The sequence below is a fragment of the Silene latifolia genome, chromosome 1 (genome assembly GCF_048544455.1).
Source record: "Silene latifolia isolate original U9 population chromosome 1, ASM4854445v1, whole genome shotgun sequence".
Lineage (NCBI taxonomy): Eukaryota > Viridiplantae > Streptophyta > Magnoliopsida > Caryophyllales > Caryophyllaceae > Silene > Silene latifolia.
In genome coordinates this window covers 39,049,486-39,060,917 of record NC_133526.1, presented here as the reverse complement: position 1 = coordinate 39,060,917, position 11,432 = coordinate 39,049,486, and the positions used below count along the sequence as shown (strand labels likewise).

At 39.2% G+C, this 11,432-nt stretch overlaps 1 non-coding gene across 1 annotated transcript; it reads right to left on the bottom strand.

The window, feature by feature from the left end:
- Window positions 1–4,926: 4,926 nt before the first annotated feature.
- On the bottom strand, window positions 4,927–5,033 carry LOC141620601 (small nucleolar RNA R71). The gene has a single exon (XR_012532002.1). It is a non-coding gene; the product is annotated as a small nucleolar RNA R71 (small nucleolar RNA).
- Window positions 5,034–11,432: the final 6,399 nt, after the last annotated feature.

The window sequence follows — 11,432 nt, the reverse complement described above, 5'->3', positions numbered from 1 at the left end:
TAGTACCTTCAATTTCAATATTTAATTAAGTTCAATTTAAGCTTTACAAATAAAATTGTATTATACATCACCGAATCAATAATAATACAATCACATTTTCACAAGCAAGTGAGCATGCCAATTTTAAATCGTGCATTGCACGAGTCATCAACCCCTTATCCCTATATCTCTGGTCTCTCACTCAGTTAAGCCATCTCCCCATATTCATCTCAAAAACAAATCGTTACAGATTTCAACAGAGATCCAAAAGGATATAAGGTCCAAACACATTTTCATATACTTACACTCTAATATATATCAACGATGATGTGGTGCAAATGCACAATCAGTCAACTTGAAGATAAATTCTTGAAATATTGCTGTTTAATTCTTGATTTAAACCTTCTTTAACTAAGACATATGACTAAAAAGAACCCCTCTAGAGTTCTAGGCTAAAATGGAGAGTAAATTTAAGTTTAGTTTGAGAAATTTTTTTAAAAAAAAAAAAAGATAAATTTTCAATTAAAGGAGTATAAAAAGACAAAACATTCTACATAATCATGGCAAGATGAGGAAGTATGATTATGAAGAAAATGGGTTGAAGGAGAGAGATGAAGAACTATGGGAGGAGATGAAGGGGAATATTTTTCCCAAAATCTCATCCAATTTTTTTAAAAAATGAAAGAGTTTCTCTCTCAACTTTCTCTCTCAACGTTATTGTTAATATGATTTTTTGATAAGTGCTATTACAAGTAAGCCACTTTTTTAGAACTGCTACCAAGGTAAAAAAAAGATTAAAAAATGTTACCATAATTTTTAGTTCGTTATAAATTCAGTACCAATTCATTAAACGAGGCTAATGAATCAATTTCAGCCATTCATTTCAAATGTTTAGTTTAAGTTATATTTCTCATTCCTATTATAACATTTCCCTCTTCCTTATTACACTACCTTCTACTCCGTTAATGCCTCTTTAATCTTTTCATTGTTTTTCCCCAATTCTTATTTCATTGGATCTATTCATTTATTCTTTCTCTATTCTATCAGGTAACATTACCATTCAACTCAATTATTCTCTCTCCTTCTACTACATTAATCCCTGTTCAATTGAATCTATTCATTAACTCTCTCTCTCTCTCTCTCTCTCTCTCTGTGTGTGTGTGTGTGTGTGTGTGTGTGTGTGTGTGTGTGTGTGTGTGTGTGTGTGTGTGTATATGAAATATGGTTTTTTTTGTTTAAATCTTGGAGCAATGTCGAGGGCTTCTTATTCTGGGTGCAGTGACTAAGGGGTGTTAATAAGACGAGACAGCTCGCGAGCTACTCGAGATCGGCTCGGTCAAAGCTCGGCTCGGGCTCGGACTCGGCTCGAGAGCTTAACGAGTTAAGCCGAGTAAAGGCTGGCTCGGCTCGAAAAGCTCGCGAGCAGCTCGAACTTGTGTGATTACATAAGATATTGCTCATATTTTGTAAAAATATTTTATCATGATTATATTTTTTTATCACACATATCAAATGTCTCACTGGTTTGCCAAATATTTTTACATATAACTTTCGAGCCTTGTTATTGAAAATATCGAAAGAAAAAAAATAAAAAATAAACAGTTTTATATAGGCTCGATTTGGGCTCGAGTTTGGCTCGAGCTCGCGTTAAGCTTGCAAACTTTATAACGAGCACATTTTTTTCAAGCTCGGGTAAGCTCGAGATCGGCTTGAGCTTGAGTTTTGGTTCTTGAGCACAAGCCGAGCAAGGCCAAGCTCGGGCTCATCTCGGCTCGTTAACACCCCTAGTAGTGACAGGGCTGAAAAGTGTGGATGTGACATCCCAGTGACCCCGGTGAAGTCATGAACACAAGAGAACAATTTCTGCATAAATTAAAAATTTGAAAATTAGGGTTTATGAAATCTAATAAGCAATTCAATCAAGTAATCTAATAAACAATAAACTCAGAAAATGAATGAACATTCTGAAATTTGTACTACTAAATTAAAGGTAAATTAAGAATAAAGAGTAAATAAGGATGGGCAACAAACCTTATAATGAGTACGAAATGCCGACAAAGGGCTTTTCCAGGTAAATAAGTCAAGTGATGAAGGTGAATTTTATTAGGTTAAATTCTTCAAATTAGTAGGTTAATTTGATAGAGTTTGAATGATGAATTTGAAAAGTTAAGTGATGAAGGTGAATTTGATAGAGTATGAGGGTTAAATTGTGTTTTATGACTAGGTAAAGAGGGGAAAGGTTGAAGAAAAGGTAGTTTTGTCTTTTCAAGTCAAAAATTGGCTTTCGGTGTTAATTGGTACCGACTTTTAACCGAACCAATGAATATGGTAGCAGTTTTAATTTTTTTTTACCTTGATAGCAGTTCTCAAAAAGTGGATTACTCGTGATAACAGTTATAAAAAAACCCTTGTTAATACAACAATTGTTTTGGTTGTGTTTGTTGTCCTCCCCTCAATGTTAGTGGCCTTCTTATATATGGTCTCCTAATCCCAAATTATGCTCTTGACATACATCATTACTGGGTAGTGGTTAAATAACAGGTGATCACTGATATATGATTTATTTGCACCTTATTTCCCTCTTTCTTTTATGCATTCCGACTCATATCGAGCCGGTTTCGTGTGCTTTTCCTTGCATTTTGTGCCCAGTCCCCGTACTTGTTATTTTGTGTATCCTTTTGCAGGAACCGAGTCGAGTATAGAGGAACTGGGGTAAGAAAGGCATTTTAATGCCTTTACATGAAGAAAGGGGAGATGAAGGAGCTAAGGACAATCCTCTGCCGGCAGGCCGGCAGGGGATATTGCTATGAGGAGAAAAAGGAGGAAACCAGCTGAGAGGTGTTCTCTGCCGGCAGGCCGGCAGCCGGCCCACCGGCAGGGAACACAAGTCCAACACTTAGGAAATTTTTGAAGAAGTTTTTGGCCAAAAGTTTGAGGAACGCGCTGCCGGCACAGGCAGCCGGCAGCCGGGCAACCGGCAGAGGGTAGCTGGCATGAAGAAATGGAAGGAAATCTCAAGAAGAAGAATTCCCTGCCGGCAGGCCGGCCCACCGGCAGGGAATTACGCAACCTCTATTTTCCTCAGTTTTTGAAGAACGCGCTGCCGGCACAGGAGGCCGGCAGCCGGCACAGGAACACGCAGCACGCAAATGGGCTTTTTCTCTTTTCCTCCCTTAATCCAATGATAGCCTATAAATACCCCCTCCTTAAACCCTTTCGACACATAACCCTAGATCTGAAAAACATTCCATATTTATTGTAATCCTTCCTTAATCAAGTTCTAATCTTTCAATAATTATTATTAATATTTAGTAAGAATTAGTTAGTTCAAGTAATTGTCAATTGTTTACACTTGTTTGTTGAAGATTGTATTGGGGATTTTGAAGGGTTTTCCTTCTTATTATTCAATCAAGCAATCACCTTTCCTTGTGTTGGTATATTTCCTCTCTTATTTACTTGTTAATCATTTGTTTACATTTCTCTTGTCTTTCATAATTGTTATAATAATCATCATGTCTTCTCTTTATGTTATTTGTTCTTCTTCTCTTATTAGCATGATTATCCCCAATATGAGTGAGTAGTTACCCTTCTAGGGTTTAGGGGGAGCCTAAATAGGATTAGGGGGCATGATTAGTTGATAAATTTTGAATCTTTGGTGTAGGAATTTGTCTTTCTTAACAATGCATACAAGGTGTTTGACGAATTGTATGAGTGAAAGCTTGTGTCTTTTTGTCTTAATAGCTTAATTCTTCCTTTGAATGAAAATTTGTGGGTAGTCTTGTTGCATGTTTGAATTAGTTGTTGCTCAACGAAAGTTGGTAACCGCCTCTAGGACGAACCCTCACCTTAGATTGTTTTATCGACTCATCGCCCTTAATTCGTTTAGGTGACCCCGAAGACCCTAGTTTCCTAATCATCGTATTCATCTTCATTAGATTGTTTGTTTAATTGCTCTAGTAGTTAAAACCAAAACCCCTTCTTTTATTGTTGATTAAACTTGACTCTAAGTTGGACCTAGTAGAAACCCCCGCCGTCTTCGTGTTCGACCCCGACTAAATACTACATTTAATTGGGTTTTCATAAATAGTTTTGGTAAAGGTAAAAGACGACAAATCTCTTATTATCAAATGGCGCCGTTGCCGGGGATGGCGTTAGGTTATGCTTAGTTTTATTTGGAGTCTTTGCTTTAGTCTTATCTCGATTGTTATTTTGCTCTAGTAGTTGAGTATTGTTTGTAGAGTGTGTGTGATTTTTGCCTTTCCCTAGTGTGTAAAAACACTAGGAGACTTACGATTTGTCAAGTGTATGCCTAGAAGGAATCACCAAGCTCTTCTATTCAACTCCGACCCCGAAAGGCTTTTTAGAACCTTGAGGACTAGGACTCTTGATAGAGTAAGGAATAATTCCACACAAGCAAACATTGACCAACCCAACTCACACATCCCACAAAATTTTGATACAACAACTACGATTCAACCAAATATCACAATTGAGACTTTAGTAGAGAACCCCTTTCATAATTTTCCTAATTATAATAGCCCACCACAAACACCACCACATCAAATACCAAATCCACCACCACAAATGGCTCTTAGAGATCATAACCGGCCTAACCATAATGATTCATGCAATCCCATCAATTTTGGCACTTTGGCCCCAAACAACTTTGAAATGCACCCCGCCCAAGTCGGGTTGGTTGAGAAGGATTTGTTCGGGGGGCATATTGAAGAAGATGCCCATGCTCACCTCTGGAAGTTTAAGAGGAAAGTTTCAATGATGAAGAAGAATGGGGTGTCCGAAGACACCTTGAGAATGATGTTGTTCCCGTTTTCGTTGACGGGCAAAGCGGACCGATGGTTGAACATTCACCCACCGGATACTTTCACTACTTGGGATGCCTTGGCTAAAGCATTCATGGCCAAGTACTACCCCTCATCAAAGACCGCCATGCTCCGTAACGAAATTCACACATTTCAACAAGAAGACGGGGAGTCTTTGGGTGAAGCTTGGGACCGATACCAAGACTTGATAGCAAGTTGCCCCCATCATGGAATACCGGAATGGTATATCACTCAAACATTCTTCCAAACTTTGCTACCACGGACTAAGGAAATGGTAAATGCCTCCGCGGGAGGCGGGTTTGATCATTTGAGTGATGAAGAAGGGATGACTTTGATTAAGAAAATGGTGGATTCGGAAGCTAACTATGGGTCTAGAGGAAACATGTTGAGAAGAAATGGGAAGTTCCCAAAGGAAAACTACTCCAACTCCGAGACAAATGCCAAGCTTGATTTGCTCACAAAGCAATTTGAGAAGTTTCAAAGAAATCAAGTGAACCAAGCCGCGACCTCACATGGGCCGCCCATGGAGGAAGTTGATGCGGTCGTTTCTACACCAAAAATAAAATACCTAAATCACTGCTAACGAAGTCAGCGGCAAGTAGGGTCGATCTCCACAGGGAGGCGGTGTACTATCTATTTGTCCGTTTATCTGTCTAAATGTCACAATGCTGGGGTTTGATTGAATTAACTATACTAATGATTGAGGCAAGAGAAATGAGTAAACAGTAAGAGGAAGAAGTATGCTAAGAGTCGGTCCACCGTGGCAGCTGTCAAATCTATTATATCAGGAATATTAAGGCGATTAGACTATTGATAGGAAGAGCTATGGTCGTCACCTTTCGGTCCTTAAACCGCCCTAGAGTGTAAACAGCTTAACTTTCGCCCTCACTGCAATACCCTATTGTAATTAAGCAAGCCTTCCCTTCCAATCTTTCGATCTAGATCGGGGTCAACTAGAATTATGGTCTCCTGCATGCATACATTCGACCGGATAACAATTAAATTGCCTAATACAATTCTTATCGCAAGACTAATCTATTTAATACAATTAAAGCATCGCTACCACGGCTTCCCTAATCCTAACATACTAGGGGATTTAGCTATGCATGATAAAATAAACAAGAACAATAATAAAAGAAGAAATAAACATTAAAAAGTGAATAAGGGAAGAAGAATTACTGAAATTAAGCGATCCGGAAATAAGAGAACAAAGTAAAAAGTGTATAGAGAAAAGGGAGAAAAGCAACGTGATCCCGGATTATTGGATGATTACAAATGACATCCCTAACTCCTATTTATAAGAAATTAGGAGTAGGATTAAACCTAATGACGGAAAATAGACTAAAAAGCCCAACCCGTGGCATAGTCCACTCGATCGAGTAAAGAAATCACTCGATCGAGCAAACTTGCCTCGAAACCAGCTCGATCGACCAAGCATAGTGCTCGATCGAGTAAGGGCATATAGAGAACTGGTCGATCGACTATATAACAGTTCGATCGACTGATTATTGCACCTAAAACCACTCGATCGAGTAATAAATCACTCGATCAAGTGGTACTTGACTTCAGCAGCTTATAATTCTCGCTAGTTTGACTTTGGCTTGTCCTTTTAGTTCCCGAAACGCCTTCACGCATCCCAAGACAGCTATAATTCCCGCTCCAAATCTACTCTTTCTCCAAATGCATGCTAAACGGACGGTAATTGGCTTGATTTCCGCTACTTTCTGGTTCATTCCTGCAAATAAGACAAAATAACCCAAAGTAGCATATTCGGGGCATTTCGTAGCGTAAAACCACGATAAAAGCATAGAAATACGTGCATAAAATAGGCTAAAAAGACTATATAAAATGCACGTATCAAATCTCCCCAAACCAAACCTTTACTCGTCCCCGAGTAAACTAAAATGCAACTAAAGGAACGGAAAAAGATAACTCAGAGCCAGCTACAAATGCCCACTTAAGCCAATTTAATGCAAGCAAACTAACACTTATAACTAAACAGTCAAATGCAAACGAGTTGTAAGATGTTTATAAATAAAGCTAAACCGTCGACCTTGCAAGACCTTTAACAGTGGACTCTCACGGGTCACTCTTCTCTCATGAAGCAAAGGGTAAGCATATATATGTAAGAGAGAAAGAAAAAAAAGTCGCTCACCTAAACTACGACCCACATAAACATGCATGCAGCTAATATGATAGACAATTCTGACTACCGTACACACATTCCAACCAAACAAGGTCCTGTCACAGCCGAGGGCTTACAAAGATATGGTAAAGTGAGGCAATGGGTAAGAAAAGGCAAAACATTTATGGGAGTGTGGAGGTATAGGTGATCAAGCTAGTACCTAAACAAAGCCATATATCAACATCCGATTCTTAAGCAATTATGAATTAAGCACATGCCCTTCATTTGGCATAAATCTCACCAAACCAAACTGATAATACTCCTCAAATGATAATGATAAAGCATAGGAGTAGAAACCGTCAACCAAACAACATCTTTTTTCGAATTTTTCTTTTTCTATTTCTTTCGGTTTCTTCTTTTTCATTCCTTTTTTTTCATTTTTCATTTTTTTTTTTTCGATTCTTTTTTTTTTCTTTTTTTTTTTCATCACGTTTTTTTTTTTTTTTTTTTGAACATCCTCCTTTTCTTCATAAATACCAACTCCGAATCAACAGAATACGACGCCAAAATTTGATACAATGAAATATAAACCGCAAAACAACAATCTAAACTAGCTTGACAAGGCAGGCTAAATTTGGATGTAGCTAAAGGGTCAATTGGCAAATTTGGCTAATGTGGAGTTAAATGGGTAAAAATGAAAGAAAGGGGAAATGTAAGCACCTCCCTGCATGTGACACCAACCACTAACCCGAATGTATGAAGGCAAAAAGCAATTGAATTTCATATACGTGCAAATTAATGAACATGTTATGCAAGGAGTAACTACTCACAATCCTACATGAAACTGGTCATAAATGTCACCAGTTTATAAGGCTCTAATTCCTTAGAAATTATAAGTAGGTTGCCAAAATTTCAGGTCAAGTCTATATGTTCAGCTAAATTAAACATTAACTCGTAGATTATGCAAAAGACAAAGCTAAAAGATGACAGTTTAATGCAAGGCTTAAGCAAAAAGACAATCGCAGTGCAATATCATCATGGAAATCTACCGTTCCGACTCAACCTATATGCTAAATTAAACGTGAAATTTTTTTGAATTTTCAACAATTTTTTTTTTTTTTTTTTTTTTTTATGAGATTTTTGATTTTTATGAAAATAAACAACAATGCATACTGAAATTGAACGTGATAACAGAAATGCAATAAAAACAAGATGCAGACACAGATATGGATGCATAACCTCCCCAAACCAAACCGTACAATGCCCCCATTGTACCAAAACATGGAAAGGAAATGCAAACTGAAGGAGAAAGAGAGTAAAAGCGGAAAACTTACAAGATAGCGCGAAATAAGAGGACCTCCCCAAACCGACCATGAAATGGGAGGTTGCTAAGGGCCCGGAAAACCGTCTCAGGAAGCTAATCCAAGTCAATTACACTCGATATCCGTCCAACAGTGATCGATCGAGTGAGTGGGCGTCTAAGAACAGCTCGATCGAAAAGAAGCTAGGTCGATCGAGTGGTTTCTTACCTTGCAGGTACTCGATCGAGTAGATACTAACTCGATCGAGAGGATTTGGCAGCACAAGTGCTCGATCGAGTACAGAAAGTGCTCGATCGAGTACTTCTCATCGTATTTCCTGCAAAAACGCAATAAGAACAGCCCGCAAACTAACAAGACAAGCATACTGAGATAGTCTATGGTATAAAACCATTTATTACAACTTAAGGGAAATATAAATGCAGAAATAAATCGCCGGGTTGCCTCCCGGGTAGCGCTAGCTTCAGTCAGGTCCCAGCTCGACCTTCTTTTTCTTCGAGCCTCTCTAATTAGTCACAATCAAAACAGCTCAAAGCGCGCAGCATCAAATCATACATCTGCGCATGTGCTACACAACAGCATAAGTAGCATCATAGTGGAATAGCAAAGTAGGAAATAAAGATATGTAAACATTTAAGTCTAACAAATTTCCTATGTACGCTCCTAAATTTATCCACAAAATAAAGGAGCGCGGGAGCGATTGTCAATAAAGTAGGGCTCCATTTCAGATTGACAAAACTGAGACGACAGGGATGGTGAATAATTGCTAATTTATTCGTCCACATGGGAGGGGGTAAAACATAAAAAGGAAAAGCATGAATCAGACGAGGCAGTATACAAACAATAATAAAATTACCATTTACTACCTCGGGTTGGTTGCTCTCAATGACGGAATCACTGACAAGGGAATGTAATACCTCATCCGTGCTAGGAGCAATTACCGTCTCAACTGCTTCTTCATCAACCTCCTCAGTGGAATCCATCCCGTAAATCGCAGCTTCAAGTGTATCCGACTCGGCTGTGAATAGGGGAGGTTTACCGTAACCTTCATCATCGTCAGACTCGTCATCCAAATCAAACCAAAATGACGAACCAAAGCTCCCAATGGCCATTTCAGTCGATCGACCAACTTCCTCCCGCATCTCACTCGATCGAGTAACAACATCACTCGATCGAGAATCATCCTCCTGCATTCCACTCGATCGAGTAAAAATACTACTCGTTCGAGGGCTTCCTTCTGAGATTTCACTCGATCGACTAGTTTTAGGCACTCGATCGAGTGATTTCTCCTGCATAGGGCTGAAATCTTCGCGTGGGGCAGTGAAATATGATAGGAACTCGTCGTCTGAGTCATAGAAGTCATCCTCATCATTGGGCAACACGGTTTTCTCAGGGGAGAAACCGCTCTCAACAAGGTATACCTCTTCTTCTTGCATCTCAGCTGCTAACTGAGCAACTACAGACTCGAGCTCAAGGATTTGAGCATCCGCACGTCTATCACTCTCTTGCCTCACTCGATCGTAATTCTGCACTTGAGATGCAAGTATCTCCATTAAAGACCTCAGTTCTGCAACCTCTTCTTCTTGTACCTCAGCTGCTAACTGAGCAATGTCAGTTTCGAGCTTTTCAAGTCGCGAAGAAGTGCGTCTATCATGATCTTGCCTCTCTCGGTCACGATCTTGCAATTGAGATGCAAGTGTCTGCAAAAAGGATTTCAGCTCCGCAATCTCTTCTTCTTGTATATCAGGAGGATCTTGTTGCGGCGGCCATTGATAGGGTGGATGTGGCGGCACAACTACAGCTGCATTGTGCTCAGCAGAACCACATCTCCCGTAGCGGATCACCTACTGTTCCATATAATGGAACATCGGTGATGGGTCAAAGGTACTCAAGCCTTCCCTTTGACTGTCTTTCACCTAGAACTGTCTAGGTAGTACCTGTAAGGCCTATCAAAACAGCACTCAAGGAAAAAGATTAAAACGGCTTCAAGGGATAAATCCCTTGAAGCTAAAAACAGATAAAACTAAACAAATAAATAAATAGATTGCCTCCCCGGCAACGGCGCCAAAATTTGATGCGGTCGTTTCTACACCAAAAATAAAATACCTAAATCACTGCTAACGAAGTCAGCGGCAAGTAGGGTCGATCTCCACAGGGAGGCGGTGTACTATCTATTTGTCCGTTTATCTGTCTAAATGTCACAATGCTGGGGTTTGATTGAATTAACTATACTAATGATTGAGGCAAGAGAAATGAGTAAACAGTAAGAGGAAGAAGTATGCTAAGAGTCGGTCCACCGTGGCAGCTGTCAAATCTATTATATTAGGAATATTAAGGCGATTAGACTATTGATAGGAAGAGCTATGGTCGTCACCTTTCGGTCCTTAAACCGCCCTAGAGTGTAAATGACTTAACTTTCGCCCTCACTTGCAATACCCTATTGTAATTAAGCAAGCCTTCCCTTCCAATCTTTCGATCTAGGTCGGGGTCAACTAGAATTATGGTCTCCTGCATGCATACATTAAATAGGATAACAATTAAATTGCCTAATACAATTCTTATCGCAAGACTAATCTATTTAATACAATTAAAGCATCGCTACCACGGCTTCCCTAATCCTAACATACTAGGGGATTTAGCTATGCATGATAAAATAAACAAGAACAATAATAAAAGAAGAAATAAACATTAAAAAGTGAATAAGGGAAGAAGAATTACTGAAATTAAGCGATCCGGAAATAAGAGAACAAAGTAACAGTGTATAGAGAAAAGGGAGAAAAGCAACGTGATCCCCGGATTATTGGATGATTACAAATGACATCCCTAACTTCTATTTATAAGAAATTAGGAGTAGGATTAAACCTAATGACGGAAAATAGACTAAAAAGCCCAACCCGTGGCATAGTCCACTCGATCGAGTAAAGAAATCACTCGATCGAGCAAACTTGCCTCGAAACCAGCTCGATCGACCAAGCATAGTGCTCGATCGAGTAAGGGCATATAGAGAACTGGTCGATCGACTATATAACAGTTCGATCGACTGATTATTGCACCTAAAACCACTCGATCGAGTAATAAATCACTCGATCAAGTGGTACTTGACTTCAGCAGCTTATAATTCTCGCTAGTTTGACTTTGGCTTGTCCTTTTAGTTCCCGAAACGCCTTC